Below are 22847 nucleotides of genomic sequence, written 5' to 3'. Positions count from 1 at the left end.
TCAGCCACCTTGGCGACGTCGCCGGCGAGCTTTACGGCCATGGAGCCGCCCGAATCCGTCGGTTATGTGCGGGATCCCGGAGCTTTCCCTCCTGATTACGGTACGCCCCTAATTCTGCATCTTTCCCTCTCTTTGGGGTACTTTTTTTGGGGCAGGGGTTTGGTAGGGTTTTAGAAGATCGGTTGGATGAACGGGCTAGGACAGATGAATAGGCGGGCGCGCGGCATCTAGTGCTTTGGTGTGGTTTTGTACGTGTTCTGATAGATGTTGGTTAGGGTTTGGCGCCCTCAAGCTTTTTCAGAGAGACCACGAAATTTACAAACTTTTTCAGAAAAGTTTTCCATCATTTCTTTAGAAAAGTTTGTAATTTTCATGGATTTCATAAGAAAAGTACTGATTTTATGCGTTGTGAATATGAATGTTCAATATTGGTACTTATTTTAGCACGTATGTAATTGTTGTCGTGAATCTATTCCATGTGATTTGAAGAGGCATAGATGTGATGTTGCCCTGTTTTGATCATGCCCTGTTTTCTGTCAGCATGTTAAACTGCTGTTGTTGTCATTATATGCTGATTTGTTAAACTGCTGTTGTATTAATGTTGTTGTTATTATATGCTGATTTGTGAGTGTTTCTTGTTGTTGTAATGCAGTGTGTGATGCAACCATGGGGATGGCAGTGGACACTTCTTTTTGCAAACACTGGAAATAGAGCACAATGGTTTTTTCTGTGGACCGAGCAGCAACATTGAATACACAAGTGCTATTGTTGAGATTCTGGACTACTGCAATGCAAACACTTTCTCATATTCACTGATTGAAAATCATTTGAAGTGGCTAGGATATCCAGTCAGTGAGCACAATATTTATTTGTGTAGGCCTGATCATTTTTTGTCAGATGGTATGATTCCCATTAGAGGAGATGGTGATGTTCAACAAATGCTGAAATATAGTCACTATCACAAGGTACTGCAGATCATGATTGATCACTCAAATTTCATCCAAGTTTGCAGAGATGATGTAATTTACAAAGGAGGCACATGTTGTAGTTCAAGGGTTGTTTCTGTTGGTGCAGTTTCCTGCAATACAATTGCTGCAACTATTGAGGAAGAACCTCTGTCAGATATTGCAGCAGATGCTTCTAGTGGAGAACATATTCAGATTGAAGCTGTTGAGGAAGAAGAAGCAGATACAGACTCAGATTTCAGTGATAGTGACTATGAGATAGATGAGGGAGATGATGATCTGTTTGATGACAACATAGATTATGATGTGACTGAAGAACCTGAGGAGGAGGAGCAAGATGTGGAGCCAGAGTATGTTCTCGTAGATGAAGACTTGCATCTGTCCAGAGAAGAAGAAGAGCATTTGAAGTATAAGTTCAAGGCCTTCAATGCCAAAGTTGATATGAAATCCCCTATCTTCAAAGTGGGGATGGTATTTTCTGATGTAAAGGAATTAAGACATGCTTTGACTGCATACTCCATTAGGAATAGACTCCAAGTCAACAAAGTAAAGAATGCGAAGACAAGGCTGGATGTTGTATGTCAGAGGGGCTGCCCATGGATGTTGAAAGCTGGAAATGACAATAGAACAGGAGGGTTTGTTATTAAGGCATATTGTGGAGAGCATAAATGTCAAAAGAAATGGAAGTTGAAGGTACTAACTGCAAAATTCCTCACAGAGTATTTCATGGAAGAATTCAGAAATGACCAGAAGATGGCACTAGGGACATTTTCAAGGAAAGTTACCTCTGAGTTCAATGTGACACCAAACAGATGGAAACTTGCTAGAGCCAGGAAACAAGCTTTAAAGGAGATACATGGTGATGAACATGAACAATTCAACATGTTGTATGATTATGGGAATGAGTTAAGGAGGTGCAACCCAGGATCCACATTTCTTTTGTCTACTACACTTGTGAAGGACCCAGATTTCCCAATGGGCAGGAAGTGTTTGAAACAATTGTATTGGTCATATGATGCTTGCAAGAGAGGGTGGCTTAAGGGTTGTAGGCCAATAATTTTCATCGATGGATGTCACATGAAGACAAGATACAAAGGAGTCCTCCTTAGTGCTGTAGGAATAGACCCCAATGATTGTATTTACCCTCTTGCCATGAGCTGGGTAGAAGTGGAGTGCACAAGCTCTTGGGAGTGGTTTTTAACCACTGTTAGAGATGATCTGAATATAATAAACACTGGTCCCTTTACAATCATGAGTGACAAGCAAAAGGGTTTAATAAATTCAGTTAAGAAAGTTTGGCCAGATGCAGAGCACAGATTTTGTGTCAGACACATTTATCAGAATTTTCGTGAGAAGCACAAAGGAGAAGTGCTTAAGCAGGATTTCTGGGCCCTTGCTAGATCTACACATGAAGTTAAGTGGAGAGAGAACTGCAAGAACATGGATGACCATAGCTCTGCTGCATTTCATTGGACAGAAAGATTGGATGTGAAGACATGGGTGAAAGCATTTTTCAGTGTTTTCAGCAAATGTGACATCTTGCTCAACAACAATTCGGAAGTTTTTAACAGGTATTAGTTCACCACCTCCTATGTTATAAGCTATATAACTTATCATAGCCATGTTAACCTGCTTATCAGGTATACCTTGATCTGCTTATCTGGTATAACTTGACCTACTTATCTGCTATAACTTGATTTTCTTATCTGATATACCTTGATCTGCTTATCTGCTGATCATTTCATTAACTTGGTATTTATTTTTGTCTGGACAGTTACATCTTGGATGCAAGAGAAATGACAGTACTTTCAATGCTGGAAAATATATTCTACAAGATAATGCATAGGTTGATGAGCAAACAAAAGGAAGCAGTGGAAAAATGGACAGGGAACACGGTTTGTCCTAAGATCTTGAAGAAACTTGAAAAAAATACAGAGTATGCAGCTAACTGCCATGTTTCTGGGGCTGGACAAGAGTTATTCAGGGTTCAATCTGGGAACTCCAGCTACACTGTTGATCTGTGTTTGCACACCTGTGACTGTAAGAGATGGCAGCTTTCAGGGATTCCTTGTGGACATGCAATTGCATGCATGAGAGAGGAGAGAATTGACCCACAGATCATGGTGCATGAGTGCTATACTGTGCAAACCTACCTGAAGGCCTATGGATATACCCTTGTTCCTCTAAGAGACCCAAAGCAATGGGAGAAGGTAAATGGGGAGAGAGTGTACCCACCAGTGTTCACAAAGCAAGTTGGGAGGCCCAAGAAAAATAGGAAGAAGAAACCTGAAGAGAAGTTCAAAGGTGGAGTAAGATATTTGAACAAAAAAGGTGTGAGCATGCATTGCTCCATATGTGGGAAAGCTGACCATAACAGAAGGGGCCACTACAAGTACATGGAAGCCCAGCTAGGAGGAGGACATGAGATGGATGAAAATTTTGATGATCCATCATTTCTTCAGGTTTTTCTCTTCAAACTGTGCATAAATTATAGTTGTTGGTGTCATTACCCTGATTTACTTAAGTCACATTCATTTTGTATGTGCAGAACATATTCCCTCACTTGGCAAACCCTATCCTGGATCCTAGCCAAGAACCAGAGTCTATGGTTTTCAGCATGGCACAAAGGCAGAGGTCATATAATGCTCCCAACAGAAACCATGGCCCCTTGCCAGATCAATCCTCTTTTGTTGCAGCTGCTGGTGCTGCAATTCCCCAGCCTAGAGCTGTTACAACTGAAATGAACATAGGCAGGATTACAAGGGCAACAAGAGGAAATGATCAAGCTAAAGGATCTACAACAGCTGTTAGAGGTAACAAAAGGCAGAGAGGTGCTGGGAGAGTAAGATCAACAGGTGCTGGGAGGGGGAGAGGAAGATCAACAAGTGCTGGGAGGGGGAGAGGAAGATCAACATCTCTAGGCCTTGGCAGGGGTCAAGAATTTGGTGTTGGCACATCTTCAGGCTTTGGCAGGGGAGAATTTGGTGTTGGCACATTTTCAGGCTTTGGCAGGGGAGGATTTGGTGTTGGCACATCTTCAGGCTTTGGCAGGGGAGGATTTCATGTTGGCATGGGTGCGTATTACATGCTTTTTGGAGAAGACATGCCAACACAAATTCCAAATCTGAATGGTCCAGCTGATGTTTGAATTATCCTTGCAAGAGTCTGTCAATTTCATGTGAGAAGAGTGCAAGTTCATGAATGAACTTTATTTTGTGGCAGCAAATATAAGAGTTCATGAATGAACTTCCTTTAGTGATGTATTTTGTGGCAGCAAACTCTTATATGTTGTACTTGTTTAAATGATGTTTGAGCTACTTTTTGCTGGTTAAAATATGTGCTCTTATGTGTTTCTGAATATCTCTATGTATATCTCTGAACATTCTGAATTTTACCTGTGTATATCTCTGAATATCTCTATGTACATCTCTGAACATTCTGAATTTTACCTGTGTATATCTCTGAATTTTGTCAGTCATTTTACTTGTCTATATCTCTATGTAAAGCACATTCTGACAACAAACTTTTATATGTTAAAAATAGCAAAAAAATGGTTTTGCCTGGGTATTGAACCCAAGACCTGCTGCTGTGCTCTATTGTGCTATGCCAACAGACTACGAGTAGTGTTTTGTCTTAGTACAGCCAGTCTTGCGCACTGAATTAGCTTGCAGCCCAGCTGTGTAGTGCGGGTTAATTAATTCCAGCGCGAGGGGGGTTTCTGCAAAGTCGCGCGACGACCGCCTCGGCCCGCCTGCGCCAGCGTGGCGCCATATGTCGCTTCAGGATTGGGCTTGGTTTTTTTTGCACATCAGGGGATAGTTTCTGGGTGGCGGAGTGCGCTTTTGCAAGTTGGTGGGCCAGACCATCACGGGGCGGACAAGTTGTTGGGCCTGCCATGCTTTTAACTCTTTTTTCAGCCGCAACAAACTTTTCTGTCTAGCAACTCAGATCCCAAAACATGATTCCCACCAGGTTTTGTTTGCAACGTGGTTTCCAAGGTCAAAGATTCCAGATTAGCACTTGCCCTTTTATCTTTCTTCTTTCCAGACACACAACGGGCCTTTTCTTTCTTTTCTTTCCTGACCGATCCAATCACCTTTTTTTAACTCACAACATCTCACGAACAAGTCAATTGACTAGAACGTGGTGTCTCTCTTACCAAGAATTGTGGGATTCGTTTCCTTCAAGAAAAAAAAGTGTAAGGCAAACCAGATTTTTCTTCTTTCTCTCCAATATTGCCCGTACCAATATGTTGAACTTATTTTTTTGTGCCCGATCCAATCTCTCTTTTTTTAAGGATCTTTTCTCAACTTTTTCTCTCCATAAGGTGAATCATGCTCCAAGACGACGACAAACAACAAAAGTGGCAACGGAAGATGGCAATGAAGTGGATGACAATGTATGTGGATGCAACGTGAACAAAAAGTGACTAGAACTCTAAACTCTAAAAGTTTAGACGCTAAAACCAGCAACTCAACACATGAAGCAACCGAAAATTCAACAAATGCAAAATGTAAGTGATAATAGCGAAAAGTCTTAGACTGTCTGGGACACGGATGAACTAATCTAACTGTTTTTTGGCTTTTTCGTGGACTGTAGGGATGAAAAACATATGCAAACTAGACTATGAAAAGCTGGAAAATCTCACCGAGCAACCTGAAAACTGATACCACTTGATACAAGCAAAGGTGTCCCGTCTTTCAATGAGATGATAACTATCTATTTGGTGGAGAAGACTTTGACGATCCGACTACAAACGTACATGAAGTTGCTCCTTAGCAATCGCTAAACCAACTCCGAGAGGTTATTGACCACACCGGAGCACGATCAACCACACCATGAAGGTCTATTCCTGCAAGCAATCGAAGAAGAAGCAAGAATATGATTGAGCAATCTAAATATTGCGAGTATGGATGAAGTATTGAGAAAAGTGGAGTTTCATAAGCGGTCTTGGTCTGGTCGTTGGACACAAACAAAGTACACGAAGTTGCAGCGATGGCTAACTTTTAACTAAATAAAACCCAAGTCTAAACGATGCCTTAAGGGCTATATTTATAGGGGAAAAGAGAGGGGATTTCGTCCACCCTTGGCAAGGTGGGACTAAAGTACCTCCCTGTTCGTTTCCCCTACAATATGGACTCTAAAAATAGCCTATGAAGTAGTATTTCGAAATTACATGGGCCTGGCCCAAAAATAAGGTGGCGCAACACCAATAATATGTTTTGGACGAAATTTATAAAAGGCCATCTTGTATATTTCGTCCATCTTGTATGTCATCATGGTGGCTTCAAAGTGCGGAAATCTCCACTACAAACTCCGTTCTTGTTCTCTTCGCACGCGCCTTGGTCTTCATGCTTGATAACGCTCCAATGTTGATCCTTCTTCTCCATGCTAGGCCCTTCAGCTGTAAGCAACAAAAATGTATCAAAGTTAGGCAACATCATATTCTCATGAACTTCAGAAACATTACCAAGAAACAAAAGTACCTGGTAATATAATTGGCGTGTGTGATATACACTAATCGATCCAATAGGTATAGTAGTAGGGGTTGTGGGTGTAAGTATGGCCTCCATGTCCTCATCAAAGGTATTCTCTCCAAGCAATGAAATTATCGGTAATAGATAGTTTTGTGATAAGATAATTTGTAACGGGTAATGTCGGTGTCAAAACCGGTGGATCTCGGGTAGGGGGTCCCGAACTGTGCGTCTAGGCCGGATGGTAACAGGAGGCAAGGAACACGATGTTTTTACCCAGGTTCGGGCCCTCTTGATGGAGGTAAAACCCTACGTCCTGCTTGATTAATATTGATGATATGGGTAGTACAAGAGTAGATCTACCACGAGATCAAGGAGGCTAAACCCTAAAAGCTAGCCTATGGTATGGTTGTTGTATGATGAAGTTGTCCTACGGACTAAAACCCTCCGGTTTATATAGACACCGGAGGGGGTTAGGGTTACACAAAGTCGGTTACAATGGTAGGAGATCTTGAATATCCGCATCGCCAAGCTTGCCTTCCACGCCAAGGAAAGTCCCATCCGGACACGGGACAAAGTCTTCAATCTTGTATCTTCATAGTCCTGGAGTCCGGCTGAAGGTATAGTCCGGCTACCCCGACACCCCCTAATCCAGGACTCCCTCAGTAGCCCCCGAACCAGGCTTCAATGATGACGAGTCCGACACGCAGATTGTCTTCGGCATTGCAAGGCGGGTTCTTCTCCAAATTCCGTGTACCTGCTGGATAATGTCCGATTTTCGTAATGTAGCGCACCTTGGCTTCCACGCCCAATAATGGCCATCTTCCACGTGTTAAACGAATGCGAAAAGTCGGGGTGTTTTTACATTCACACCCCTAGCCGCATAAACGAGCCGCCTATTTAATGGGATGGGGATTCAGATCCAAACCACACCTTCTCCTCTCTGCGAGTAATCATCAGAGCACCTCTAGCAAAGGTCCATTCCAACATGGCCAGCCGTCGCAGCTCCTCCTCTCGCCCTTCCAGTCCTAAACCTGGAGACTGGGAGAGGTGCTCCATCCCGCACAGCGAGCTAGTGTCGCTTCAGGCCAAGGGATTTCTCCCTCAGGCCTATATGGTCCCGGTCCGAGACGGACTCGCCACCTATAATGGCGGAGAGCAAGCGGAGAGCACCCCCAATCCCTCCAAAGGAGAGCGGGTGTGCCTCGTCCCTTATCTAATAAGAGGACATGGATTTCCAATTCATCCATTTCTCCATGGGCTTCTGAGTTCTACGGCCTCCAGCTGCACAATCTCACACCCGCCTCTATATTGCATATCGTGGGCTTCATCGCCCTTTGTGAGCTATTCTTGGGTGTTGAGGCTCATTTCGCGCCGTGGAGGAGGTTATTCTGCCTGGTGCCCCGCTCTCAAGAGGGGTCTATATATCAAGTGGGCGGAGCCAAAGTGTGGCGTATCACCGGGACCGGATATCTATCCGGAACCCCAAAGAAGGCATCTGAGGACTGGCCTTCGGAATGGTTCTATATAGATGATGTCCCGCTGCCGGATCCTATCCGGGCCGGTCTCCCCGAATTCAACAGTGCTCCCTTAAAGAAACGCCTAAGCTGGCGTCCGTGGAGCTCTCAGAGAGAAGGCGACAGGGACGTCCTTCACCTGATGGGTCGGATAAGACTATTGGCTCATTCCGGACTAACCATGATTGAAGTCATGGCCGCATGCATTATGCGGGGGGTGCAGCCGCTTCAATATAGAGGCCACCCCATGTGGGATTTTAACGGGGAGGATGACGCCACCCGTTACGGTCGTAAGGGGCCAGCCTCAGCTGCCGCTCTAGTAAAGATCTTATCCTCTTTGTACAAGGGAGAAGAGGAGGAATTCCTCCGCGTCAACCCGCAGGGCGGATTTTCTATGTACAACCCTCCGAGTTGGGTAAGTGGACAATTGTGCTTGCCCATCTGTTTTATATTCCCATGATTAAATATGTAGTCTTCCGATTTCAACGCAGGAACTGCGTCAGGAAGTAAAGGATATAAACAGCCGTCCCCCATAGCCCGAGGATCCAGAACAGTCCCTCGATCCACGAAGAGGATCCGGACATATCGGTGGAGCTGATTGACGGGGTGTTTCATCAGCTAAGCAAGGACAATACCTTGGTGGCCATTACGGCTGATTACCCAGGGTTAATCCCGGCCTCCCAGGTAACAGAGAGCGGAGTCTCATCCCCTTGAGAAGGAATCCATTCTCACGCATTTCAGTTTTCCTGACAATGACCATGTTTTGCAGGGGAGGTTTCCGAGGCGGGAGGCCGAACCTTCGGCGGCTAGCCAACGAGGGGCCGCCGGGCCCTGTGGGGTAAAAAGGAATGTAGTCCGGACTGAGATGCCGGCGCAAAGGTATAGCGCACCCTCTTTTTCCCTGGTGTTATTCCTTCAGGGCATATTAATGTTCGTGCTGTGTTCAGGACGAAGAGACCTCGCCGGACTACATCCGGAGAGGTAGCCAATCGCGCCTCCACCAGCCAGGCTCCAATGCCTGGCCCGTAAGCGGAAGCCAACACAAGGCGCACACCGGACGCTCCTCCGACAGAGGATGCGGACAGGCTGTCTGCCACCAATTCCGAGGTGGAGAGTGCCATGAACCACAGGCGTCGCCGAACAGTTCTTTGCGACGCTTGTTTCTCCCAAGAGGCATTAGATGCCTTCAATTCGGGAGATGCGTCCGTACCGCTCAAAATGGTTTAGCCAGAGCCACGGAGCAATATGTAAAAGACATACGGGTAAGAAAATTTTGGTATATATATATATATACCATTAGCCCCCGAGACTTGAAACAGTTAGAGTAACTGATTTAAGGATCATTTGTTATGCAGGTTCTTACAAAGAAGAATACCGTACTGTCCCAGGAGCTGGAAGAGTGCAAAGCCCAACTGGAGGCCGCACTAGCCGCGGCAGGGGAGCCCAAAGAGACCCCCTCTGGTAAGATACACTTCGAAAGATTAGTATCTTGCGAAGTGCGGCGTGGGTGTAAATCTGACAAATCATATTGCAGATGGCGCCGGACTAGATCCGAGAGGCAACAACTCTTGCGCCGGCTAAAGGCCGGTGAGAGTATGTTGACAAGGGTGAGGCAGGAGAAGAATGATCTTCAGGATGCCAACACCAAGCTGGACGTTGAACTTAAATATGTTCGTGGCCAGCTGTCGGACTCTACTAAGGAGAATCAGCGGCTTCGACGCGGCATATTTAGTAAGTGCTTAAGCGAATCTTTGAAAGAAAAGAGTTCGGCGAGGAAGTCGACTAACAAAGTAATGTCTGTAGGTATGCTAACGGGTCGTCCTGCAGAGGAGATGCCCGGTTCTATGGGTGACCTTCTTCCCGAGCTCTCGCAACTGCACGAGCGAGTTTGGCAGGCGATGCGAGGCGTTGCCCAAGCCTTATGGCCTTCCCACTCCATGCCCGAGGGCCTTGGAGAGCTTTCGGAGAAGCTTAAGGGAGCTCGGCGGCGCTTCCGGTTGTGGTAGATATCGGCCTGCCGAGAAGGCGCTAGGGAGGCCTGGGCCATGGTGAAGACGCGGTACACAAAGTCTGACCCAAACCACATGGCCGAGGTCGGACCTATGGGGCCTGACGGGAAGGAGATCCCTGTAAGCTTAGTGTACGGCCAAGTAGAATTAGCCGCAAAGTATTCCCAGCAGGACTGTAAGTTAGACAGACTGTTAGATGGTATTGAAGAGGAATACAATCAGTCAGAGTGACTATGTAATTTTTAATTGACATGTGTAATGCCTTCTTGCCAGATTGTAGATCGTTTGTCGTTGCCGACCTTTTCGCTTCAACCTCAGGACCTGACGGTCCGGAGTGTGTCCGAATACCCTACCGGTTATGTAAGAACCAGGGTATGCATGGAGACCAGGCGTAGGGGTCATTAGTGCTTTATCAGACAAGTGCCCAACTAGTTATGTTATATTACATGGTTAGTAAGAAACATCTTCCAGAGAGAATAGTTCCGTTAGGGGTTCCTTTCTTTGGGAGGCATGCCCTAAAGTGCATGTCCGGACTGCAAACGCAGGAAAATCATCTGGGGGCATATATATAAATAAGTAAAAAAGGTCATCTTTTAGTTCACCGACTGAATATTCCCTTAAGAACGCTAGCTTTCGGCTTCACCCAGTCTGAGGTACACATCCGGCTGATCCGGCAGTAACAATCGCAGAGGTGCTTCCTTTACCACCTAGCCAAAAAATCGGGAACGTAGGGGTAAGCAAAGGAGCCAGGAAACCCAGCTTGGCCAAAACTTAAGTCATATTGATGCATATAATGGTGAAGAAAAGGCACATGCGGAAGTTTGACACATGTGGTGGGCGTGAAGCCTGTATAAATAAGCTTCTGTTAAAGAATCCCCCAGGTTTAATGAGCGCGAGTAGCACGTCACTTGAGGAGCCTTTAAGGGCTATAAAAGAAAAGAGGGGAAGGAGAGAAATGTAAGACAGAAAATGTAAAAAATGGACAGAGGAAGGAGACAAAAACAGAGTCCGGCGCTAGGCGTAGAATCTTCGAAGACAGGCTGCGTTCCATGGGTTCGGCTCGAGTCGGTTATCCGACGCATCTCGCAGGCGGTATGCTCCACCAGTCAGGACTTGGTCGATTATGAAGGGACCTTCCCACTTGGGCTTCAGCTTGTCCTTTTTCTTGTCCGGTAGGCGTAGAACTAATTCGCCAACGTTGTAGTTTTTGGCCCGCATTTCTCTGCTTTGATATCTTCGAGCCTACTGTTGATAGAATGCGGAACGAGCCTTTGCCACGTCGCGCTCCTCCTCTAAGGCGTCCAAACCATCCTGCCAATCGAGCTCGACTTCCCTTTCTTCATACATGCGCACTCGAGGTGAGTCATGAATTATGTCGCAGGGCAAGATTGCCTCTGCGTTGTACACCATAAAAAATGGTGTGTATCTGGTGGTGCGATTCGGCGTGGTCCGCAGCCCCTAGAGTACGGAGTCGAGCTCCTCTACCCAGTGCGTGTTAGATTCCTTGAGGGACCGCACTAATCTGGGTTTGATGCCGCTCATGATGAGACCATTTGCATGTTCGACCTGACCTTAGTTTGTGGGTGATAGACGGAAGCATAATCGAGCTTAATGCCCATGTTTTTGCACCATAGTTTTACCTCATCGGCCGGAAAGTTCGTGCCGTTATCGGTGATGATGCTGTGGGGGACGCCATAACGGTGTACGACCCCGAATATAAAGTCTATCATAGGTCCAGATTCGGCCGTCTTAACAGGCTTGGCTTCTATCCATTTGGTGAACTTATCCACCATGACCAGTAAGTATTTTTTCTTGTGGGTTCCGCCTTTAAGGGGTCCCACCATGTCAAGCCCCCAGACCGTGAAAGGCCAAGTGATGGGGATAGTTTGGAGGGCGGTGGGTGGCATATGGCTTTGGTTTGCAAAAAGCTGGCAACCGACGCATTGTTGGACCAAGTCCTCAGCGTCCGCCCGGGCTATCTGCCAATAAAAGCCTGTACGGAAAGCCTTGCTTACAAGGGACCGAGCTGCGGCGTGATGGCCACCGAGTCCGGCATGAATTTCAGCCAGTAGGTTCCGCCCTTCCTCTTCGGAGATGCACCTTTGAAGGACTCCGGTAGTGCTTTTCTTATAAAGTTCTCCCTCATGGACTTTATAGGCTTTAGATCGCCGCACTATACAATGTGCCTTGTTTTGGTCCTCCGGGAGTTCCTGCCTAGTAAGGTAGGTTAGGAATGGTTCTGTCCACGGTGCAATAATGACCATTAGTACGTGGGCTGAGGTTGTGATTTCATTGGCAGAGCCTCCGATTATGTCAGATTGTTCGGCGTCGGACAGTGCGGTTGGGTCCGGGCTAATATTGCCATGTTCCCCTTCCCATACTACGGATGGCTTGAACAGCCTTTCCAGGAAGATGTTGGGGGGACCGCATCGCGTTTTGCGCCGATGGGTGCCAGGACGTCTGCCGCCTGATTGTTTTCTCGGGCTATATGGTGAAATTCGAGCCCCTCAAACCGAGCTAACATTTTGAGGACGGCATTGCGTTAAGCTGCCATTTTTGGATCCTTGGCATCGAAGTCTCCATTTATTTGGTATATCGCAAGGTTCGAATCCCCGTGCACCTCTAGGCGTTGAATGCCCATGGATACTGCCATCCGGAGACCATGTAAAAGGGCCTCATATTCGGCTGCATTGTTGGAGTCTGTGTACATGATCTGGAGTACATATTGAACTGTGTCTCCTGTGGGGGACGTCAAAACGATGCCGGCCCCTAGTCCGGCCAACATTTTGGAACCGTCGAAGTGCATGATCCAGTTTGAATATGTACCGTACTCTTTAGGGAGTTCGGCCTCCGTCCATTCTGCGACGAAGTCGGCCAAAACTTGCGACTTGATAGCTCGCCGTGGCCTATAAGTTATGTCGAACGGGAGGAGCTCAATGGCCCATTTTGCAATCCGGCCCATTGCGTCACGGTTGTTTATAATATCATTGAGTGGTACTTCCGATGCTACTGTGATTGAACACTCTTGAAAGTAGTGTCGTAGCTTTCGGGATGCCATGAATACCGCATATGCAATTTTTTGATAATGTGGGTACCGTGATTTGCATGGGGTGAGGACAGTGGACACATACTAAACCGGCTTTTGAAGGGGGAATTTGTGTCCGTCTGTTTCCCGCTCGACGATGAGTACTGCGCTGACAACTTGATGGGTTGCTGCAATGTACAATAGCATTGGTTCACCGATATTTGGCACGGCCAGGACGGGGTTTGTTGCCACTATGGCTTTTATTTCCTCGAGTCCGGCCGTGGCGGCATCCGTCCACTCGAAGTGTTCGGTGCGCCGAAGGAGGCGATAGAGGGGTAGCGCCTTTTCTCCCAACCGGGAGATAAAGCGGCTTAGAGCCGCCACACATCTGGTTAATTTTGTATTTGTTTGAGGTCCTTTGGGATATCCAATTGTGACAAAGCTCAGATCTTGGCTGGATTTGCTTCGATTCCTCTACCGGATACAATGAAGCCCAAGGGCTTTCCGGCTGGAACGCCTAAAACGCATTTTTCCGGATTTAGCTTGATGTCATATGCTCGAAGGTTGTCAAGTGTAAGCCTCAAGTCGTCTACTAGAGATTCTACATGTCTTGTTTTTACGACCACATCATCCACGTATGCCTCTACTGTTTTGCCGATCTGGTTTGCCAGACATGTCTGAATCATGTGCTGATATGTTGCGCCGGTGTTTTTGAGCCCGAAAGGCATTGTGTTGAAGCAGAATGGGCCGTATGGGGTGATGAATGCCGTTGCGGCTTGGTCTGACTCGGCCATCTTGATTTGATGGTAACCGGAGTATGCATCGAGGAAGCACAACGAATCGTGTCCTGCAGTGGCGTCGATAATTTGATCGATGCGGGGGAGGGGGAAGGGATCCTTTGGGCAAGCCTTGTTAAGGTCTTTGAATTCAACACATAGGCGCCAGGATTTGTCCTTCTTTGGTACCATCACCAAGTTTGCTAGCCAGTCCGGATGTTTTATATCTTTGATGAATCCGGCCTCCAATAGTTTGGCTAGCTCCTCTCCCATTGCCTGTCTCTTGGGCTCTGAGAAACGCCGAAGGGCTTGTTTGACAGGTTTGAATCCTTTTAGGATATTTAAGCTGTGTTCGGCCAGCCTGCGTGGGATTCCTGGCATGTCTGAAGGTTTCCATGCAAAAATGTCCCAGTTCTCCCGTAGGAATTCTCGCAGTGCGACGTCTACATCGGGGTTTAATCGTGCCCCAATGGAAGCTGTTTTATTGGGGTCCGTTGGATGGACCTGGAATTTGACTATTTCATCCGCTAGTTTAAAGGAGGTGGACTTGGATCTTTTATCGAGTATCACATCGTCCCTGTTTATCGTGGAGCTCAGCGTAGTCAGTTCCTCAGCCGCCAGGGCTTCGGACAGTGCCTCAAGGGCCAATGCACTTGTCTTGTTTTCGGCGCGAAGGGCTATGTCCGGATCACTAGCGAGAGTGATGATTCCGTTCGGCCCGGGCATCTTGAGCTTCATGTACCTGTAATGGGGTATTGCTTGGAAGATTGTAAACGCTTCCCGCCCCAGCAGAGCGTGGTATCCGCTACTGAACGGGGCCACTTGGAATGTGACCTCTTCGGACCTATAATTATCCGGCGTGCCGAACACCACATCTAGTGTGATTTTTCCCGCACAGCGCGCTTCCCGACTGGGGATTATTCCTCTAAAGGTTGTGCTGCTTCACTCAATGCGGTTCCAGTCTATTTCCATTTTTTGAAGGGTTTCCTCATAAATGAGGTTCAATCCGCTGCCTCCGTCCATGAGTACCTTGGTGAGGCGAAAGCCGTCCACTTTAGGACTAAGTACCAATGCGGCTGGTGCTCGAGCTGTTCGGATTTTAGGTTCATCACTGGCATTAAAAGTAATAGCCGTGTCACTCCATGGGTTTATTGTTGCTACTTGATAGACTTCGGCGAGGCTGCGGAGTGTTCTTTTTCGCATATTATTTGATGCGAAAGTCTCGAAGACTGTTAAGACTGTACTGGAGTCCCTGAGGTGGTTTTCTGCGGCCTCCGGAATTAGGAGATCTTCGCCCCTTTTGGACACGTGCCAGAGTATCCAACATGCTCTAAGGCCCTGAGTTGGTGTGGCGTCCTCTGTAGTATGAATTTTACAGGGTCCATTAAGCCATCCCTCCAGTACGGTTCCATGCCCTGTAGAGGGTTTTGGTTTTTTGGTTTTTAACCAGGGCGTCTGATGATGATGCACCCTTTTATTTCGGACGAGGTTTCTATTCAGGGCCGATTGTCCCAAAATTTAGTTTTGGTTTTCTGGGCGCTTTCCATCGCAAAGTACTTTTGTACTATGGACGCCAAGTCAGAGAAGCGTGTAATATCACGACGACCTGTGGCGTTGAGGATTCCCTTGTCCGTGCAATTATTGCAAAAGATTGAGATTGCGTCTTCCTCGCGACAGTCCTTTATCCTGTTCATAACCAGGAGGAACCTTGCCCAGTAATGATGTACTATTTCTTCGGGCTTTTGCCTGATTTGGGATAGATCGCTTATGTTCGGGTGGGTGGGTGGAATTAAATCCGGAACTTCACCCAATCTAAGACTCAGAGGCCAAGGAGTTTCCGAACTCTGAAGTTTGGATTCTTGGATGTTGTCTAGTGAATCTAGCCCGCTGCCTGATTCTATGTTCAGGTCTTGAGTTACATCCTCCCCTCTGCGGGTATCCGGCTTGGAGGGATCGGGAATCCGGACATAGCTAGTCCTTAAGATAGATGAAGAGTCGCCGCACTATGCCTCTACCACGGCAACGTGATGGGTGACTTGGGGAGAATTAATTTCTCTTAGATCGGGTTTAAGTCCAACCTGGTCATAATCTGTAGTGACCCCCAAGGCGGCGATGCGATCTAAGAGCTCTTTTACGGAAGAGAGCTCCATTGGATCTAATTGCTCGACGAGTTCCGAGCTGACGTGAAGATAGCTTTTGATGACCCAAGAGGTCACCGTCGGCGCAATGGCCGAACAGGCGGTCATGAGAAAACCGCCTAGCTGGAGAGTTTGGCCGACAGCCAAGGCTCCCTTAGTAACGGCGCCGTCTTTAAAGACGGGAAGAGGCATCCTTCCTGATTGCGACGACACAGAGGAACTCTCAATGAAAGCACCAATGTCGGTGTCAAAACCGGCGGATCTCGGGTAGGGGGTCCCGAACTGTGCGTCTAGGCCGGATGGTAACAGGAGGCAAGGAACACGATGTTTTTACCCAGGTTCGGGCTCTCTTGATGGAGGTAAAACCCTACATCCTGCTTGATTAATATTGATGATATGGGTAGTACAAGAGTAGATCTACCACGAGATCAAGGAGGCTAAACCCTAAAAGCTAGCCTATGGTATGGTTGTTGTATGATGAAGTTGTCCTACGGACTAAAACCCTCCGGTTTATATAGACACCGGAGGGGGTTAGGGTTACACAAAGTCGGTTACAATGGTAGGAGATCTTGAATATCCGCATCGCCAAGCTTGCCTTCCACGCCAAGGAAAGTCCCATCCGGACACGGGACGAAGTCTTCAATCTTGTATCTTCATAGTCCTGGAGTCCGGCTGAAGGTATAGTCCGGCTACCCGGACACCCCCTAATCCAGGACTCCCTCAGGTAAAAGTAAATAAAGCAACTAAGGTGCAGCAAGGTGGCCCAATACTTTTTGTAGCAAAGTATAAGCCTGGACAAACTCTTATATAAAGCAAAGCGCTCCCGAGGGCATATGTGAATTGTTATCAAGATAGTTTTCATCATGCTCATATGATTCATGTTCATTACTTTGATAATTTGATATGTGGGTGGACCGGTGCTTGGGTGCTGCCCTTCCTTGGACAAGCATCCCACTTACGATTAACCCCTCTCGCAAGCATCTGCAACTACGAAAGAAGTATTAAGGTAAACCTAAACATAGCATGAAACATATGGATCCAAATCAGCCCCTTACGAAGCAACACATAAACTAGGGTTTAGGCTTCTGTCACTCTAGCAACCCATCATCTAATTATTACTTACCAATGCCTTCCCCTAGGCCCAAATAATGATAAAGTGGCATGTAGTCGACGTTCACATAACTACACTAGAGGAGAGACAACACACATCTCATCAAAATATCGAACGAATACCAAATTCACAAGATTACTTATAGCAAGACTTCTCCCATGTCCTTAGGAACAAACGTAACTACTCACAAAACATATTAATGATCAAGATCAGAGGAGTATTAATTATCATTAAGGATCTGAAAATATAATCTTGCACCGGATAAACCAACTAGCATCAACTACAAGGAGTAATCAACACTACTAGCAACCCACAGGTACCAATCTGAGGTTTTGGGACCAAGATCGAATACAAGAGATAAACTAGGGTTTGAGAGGAGATGGTGCTGGTGAATATGTTGATGGAGATTGACCCCCCCTCGATGAGTGGATCGATGGTGATGGTGATGGCGACGATTTCCCCCTCCTGGAGGGATGTTTCCCCAGCAGAACAACTTCGCCGAAGCCCCAGATTGGTTCTGCCCAGGTTCCGCCTCGAGACGCGGGCGCTTCATCCTGAAAGCTTCCTTTTTATTTTTTCCAAGGTGAAAGACACCATATAGCCAAAGATGGGAACCGGAGGCCTGCCAGGGGATCCACAGGGTCGGGGGCGCCCCCAGGGGGTAGGGCGCGCCCTTCTCCCTTGTGGCTGGCTGGTGGCCTCATCTGGTACTTTCTTTGCCCAATATTTTTTATATATTCCAAAAATAAGCTCCATGAAGTTTCTAGACTTTTGGAGTTGTGCAGAGAAGAGGTCTCTAATATTTGCACCTTTCCGAGTCCAGAATTCCAGCTGCCGGCATTCTCCCTCTTCATGTAAACCTTATAAAACAAGAGAGAATAAAAAGTAAAAGATAGGCCCTTGACTCTTGTTTAAGGGTAGAAGATAAAAGTAAAAGATAGGCCCCTCGCTGAGGGAAGCAGAGGTTGTCATGCTCTTTTATGGTTGGATGTACAAAATCTTAGTGCAATAGAACATCACTTTATATTGCCACTTGGATAAGAATCTTTATTATGTACTCTGTCGCTTTTATTTCTTCCATATCACAAGTTCGTATAAAGCTTATTTTCTTCATGCTAACAGATCATACATATTTAGAGAGCAATTTTTATTGCTTGCACCGATGACAACTTACTTGAAGGATCTTACTCAATCCATACATAGGTATGGTGGAGTCTCATGGCAAAATGGGTTTTGGGATGTTTTGAAGGAAAAGTAGTATCTCTACTTGGTGCAAAGAATTTGGCTAGCATGAGAGGGAAAGGCAAGCTCAACATGTTGGACGATCCATGACAATATAACTTCTATTCGGAAATAAGAAAACATAGCCCATTATGTTGCCTTCCTTGTCCTACATCGACCTTTTAGCCCTAGATTGGTTCTGCCCAGGTTCCGCCTCGAGACGGCGGTGCTTCGTCCCGAAAGCTTCTTTTTTATTTTTTCCAGGGTGAAAGACACCATATAGCCAAAGATGGGCACCGGAGGCCTGCCAGGGGGCCCACAAAGTCGGGGGGTGCGCCCAGGGGGTAGGGCACGCCCTCCACCCTTGTGGCTGGCTGGTGGCCCCCCTCTGGTACTTTCTTCGCCCAATATTTTTATATATTCCAAAAATAAGCTCCGTGAAGTTTCAGGACTTTTGGAGTTGTGCAGAGAATAGGTCTCTAATATTTGCTACTTTTCCAGTCCAGAATTCCAGCTGCCGGCATTCTCCCTCTTCATGTAAACCTTATAAAACAAGAGAGAATAGGCACGAGTATTGTGATATAATGTGTAATAATAGCCCATAATGCAACAAATATCAATATGAAAGCATGATGCAAAATGGACGTATCAACTCCCCCAAGCTTAGACCTCGCTTGTTCTCAAGCGAAAGCCGATATCGATAAATATGTCCACATGTTTAGAGATAGAGGTGTCGATAAAAATAAAATACGGACATTACGGCATCATGATCATTTTTAGTAAAGCAACATATAATGCCATATAATTTCTTATGCTAAAGTAATAATTCATTCACAAGGTAAAGTATGAATCATAAACCTTATAGAAAACTAAAAAACTATGATCTCGGTCATTGGAGCAATTGCAATTTATCATAACATCAGAAAGTGTCAATTCAAGAGCTTTTTAGCAAGTCCGCATACTCAACTATCATTTAATCATTCACAATTGCTAACACTCATGCGATACTTATGGGTACAAAGTTTCAATCAGACATAGAGAAAGATAGGGGCTTGTAGTTTCGCCTCCCAACTTCTTACCTCAAGGGTAATGTCAACAATAATACTTTATGATAACCTACATCCGAGTGGATATATATATCCAGATCTCTCCAACATATAGTGCTTGCCAAAGGAAAAAGTATAAAAAGGAAAGGTGATGATCACCATGACACTTGTATAAGGGTAGAAGACAAAAGTAGAAGATAGGCCCTTTGCAGAGGGAAGCAGAGTTTGTCATGCACTTTTATGGTTGGATGTACAAAATCTTAGTGAAATAGAATGTCACTTTATATTGCCACTTGCGATAAGGACCTTTATTATGCAGTCTGTCGATTTATTTCTTCCATATCACAAGTTCGTATAAACCTTATTTTCTTCACACTAATAAATCATACATATTTAGAGAGCAATTTTTATTGCTTGCACTGATGACAACTTACTTGAAGGATCTTACTCAATCCATAGGTAGGTATGGTGGAGTCTCATGGCAAAACTGAGTTTAGGGATGTTTTGATGCACAAGTAGTATCTCTACTCATGAGAGGGAAAGGGAAGCTCAACATGTTGGATGATCCATGACAATATAACTTATATTCGGATATAAGAAAACATAACCCATTATGTTGTCTTCCTTGTCCAACATCGACCTTTTAGCCCTAGATTGGTTCTTCCCAGGTTCCGCTTCAAGATGCCAGCGCTTCGTCCCGAAAGTTTCCTTTTTATTTTTTCCAGGGTGAAAGACACCATATAGCCAAAGATGGGCACCAGAGGCCTGCTAGGGGGGCCACAAGGTAGGGGGCGCACCCAGGGGGTAGGGCGCGCCCTCCACCCTTGTGCCTGGCTGGTGGCCCCCCTATGGTACTTTCTTCACCCAATATTTTTTATATATTCCAAAAATAAGCTCCGTGAAGTTTCAGGACTTCTGGAGTTGTGCAGAGAATAGGTCTCTAATATTTGCTCCTTTTCCAGTCCAGAATTCCAGCTGCCGGCGTTCTGCCTCTTCACGTAAGCCTTATAAAACAAGAGAGAATATGCATAAGTATTGTGATATAATGTGTAGTAACAGCCCACAATGCAATAAATATCAATATAAAAGCATGATGCAAAATGGACGTATCAACTCCCCCAATCTTAGACCTCGCTTGTCCTCAAGCGAAAGCAGATATTGATAAATATGTCCACATGTTTAGAGATAGAGATGTCGATAAAAATAAAATACGGACATGAGGGCATCATGATCATCTTTAGAACAAGAACATATAATGCCATATAATTTCTTATGCTAAAGTAATAATTCGTTCACAAGGTAAAGTATGAATCAGAAACTTTATTGAAAACTAACAAACTATGATCTCAGTCATTGGAGCAATTGAAATTTATCATAACATCGGAAAGAGTCAATTCAAGAGCTTTTCAGCAAGTCCTCATACTCAACTATCATTTAATCTTTCACAATTGCTAACACTCACGCGATACTTATGGGTATAACGTTTCAATCGGACATAGACAAAGATAGGGGCTTGTAGTTTCGCCTCCCAACTTCTTACCTCAAGGATAGTGTGAACAATAATACTTTATGATAACCTACATCCGAGTGGATATATATATCTAGATCTCTCCAACATATAGTGCTTGCTGAATGAAAAACTATAAAAAGGAAAGGCAATGATCACCATGACTCTTGGATAAGGGTAGAACATAAAAGTAAAATATAGGCCCTTCGTAGAGGGAAGCAGAGGTTGTCATGCACTTTTATGGTTGGACGTACAAAATCTTACTACAATAGAATGTCACTTTATATTGCCACTTGCGATAAGGACCTTTATTATGTAGCATGTCGCTTTTATTTCTTCCATATCACAAGTTCGTATAAAGCTTATTTTCTTCACACTAATAGATCATACATATTTAGAGAGTAATTTTTATTGCTTGCACCGATGACAACTTACTTGAAGGATCTTACTCAATCCATAGGTAGGTACGGTGGAGTCTCATGGCAAAACTAGGTTTAGGGATGTTTTGAAGCACAAGTAGTATCTCTACTTGGTGCAAAGAATTTGGCTAGCATGAGAGGGAAAGGCAAGCTCAACATGTTGGATGATCCATGACACTATAACTTCTATTCGGATATTAGAAAACATAACCCATTATGTAATCTTCCTTGTCAAACATCGACCTTTTTGCCCTAGATTGGTTCTGCCCAGGTTCTGCCTCGAGATGGCGGCGCTTCATCCCGAAAGCTTCTTTTTTATTTTTTTCTAGCGTGAAGGACACCATATAGCCAAAGATGGGCACCAGAAGCCTGCCAGGGGGCCACAATGTCGGGGAGCGCGCCCAGGGGGGTAGGGCGTGCCCTCCACCCTTGTGGCTGGCTGGTAGCCCCCCTCTGGTACTTTCTATGCCCTATATTTTTTATATATTCCAAAAATAAGCTCCATGAAGTTTCAGGACTTTTGGGGTTGTGCAGAGAATAGGTCTCTAATATTTGCTCCTTTTCCAGTCCAGAATTCCAGCTGCCGGCGTTCTCCCTCTTCATGTAAACCTTATAAAACAAGAGAGAATAGGCATAAGTATTGTGATATAATGTGTAATAACAGCCCATAATGCAATAAACATCAATGTAAAAGGATGATGCAAAATGGACGTACCAACTCCCCCAAGCTTAGACCTCGCCTGTCCTCAAGCGAAAGCCGATATTGATAAATATGCCCACATGTTTAGAGATAGAGGTCTCGATAAAAATAAAATATGGACATGAGGGCATCATGATCATCTTTAGAACAACAACATATAATGCCATATAACTTCTTATGCTAAAGTAGTAAGTCGTTCACAAGGTAAAGTATGAATCAGAAATTTATTGAAAACTAACAAACTATGATCTCAGTCATTGGAGCAATTGCAATTTATCATAACATCGGAAAGAGTCAATTCAAAAGCTTTTCAGCAAGTCCGCATACTCAACTATCATTTAATCTTTCAGAATTGCTAATACTCATGCGATACTTACGGGTAAAAAGTTTCAATCGGTCATAGAGAAAGATAGGGGCTTGTAGTTTCGCCTCCCAACTTCTTACCTCAAGGGTAATGTCAACAATAATACTTTATGATAACCTACATCTAAGTTGATATATATATATATATATATATATATATATATATATATATATATATATATATATATCCGGATCTCTCCAACATATAGTGCTTGCCAAAGGAAAAGTATAAAAAGGAAAGGTGATGATTACCATGACTCTTGTATATGGGTAGAAGATAAAAGTAAAAGATAGGCCCTTCACAGATGGAAGTAGAGGTTGTCATGCGCTTTTATGGTTGGACGTACAAAATATTAGTGCAATAGAACTTCACTTTATATTGCCACTTGCGATAAGGACCTTTATTATGCAGTCTGTCGCTTTTATTTCTTCCATATCACAAGTTCTTATTTTCTTCACACTAATAGATCATACATATTTAGAGAGAAATTGTTATTGCTTGCACTGATGACAACTTACTTGAAGGATCTTACTCAATCCATAGGTATGTATGGTGGAGTCTCATGGCAGAACTGG

The sequence above is a fragment of the Triticum aestivum genome, chromosome 6A (assembly GCF_018294505.1).
Source record: "Triticum aestivum cultivar Chinese Spring chromosome 6A, IWGSC CS RefSeq v2.1, whole genome shotgun sequence".
In the NCBI taxonomy this organism is placed as follows: Eukaryota; Viridiplantae; Streptophyta; class Magnoliopsida; order Poales; family Poaceae; genus Triticum; species Triticum aestivum.
This window is presented reverse-complemented; position numbering follows the sequence as displayed.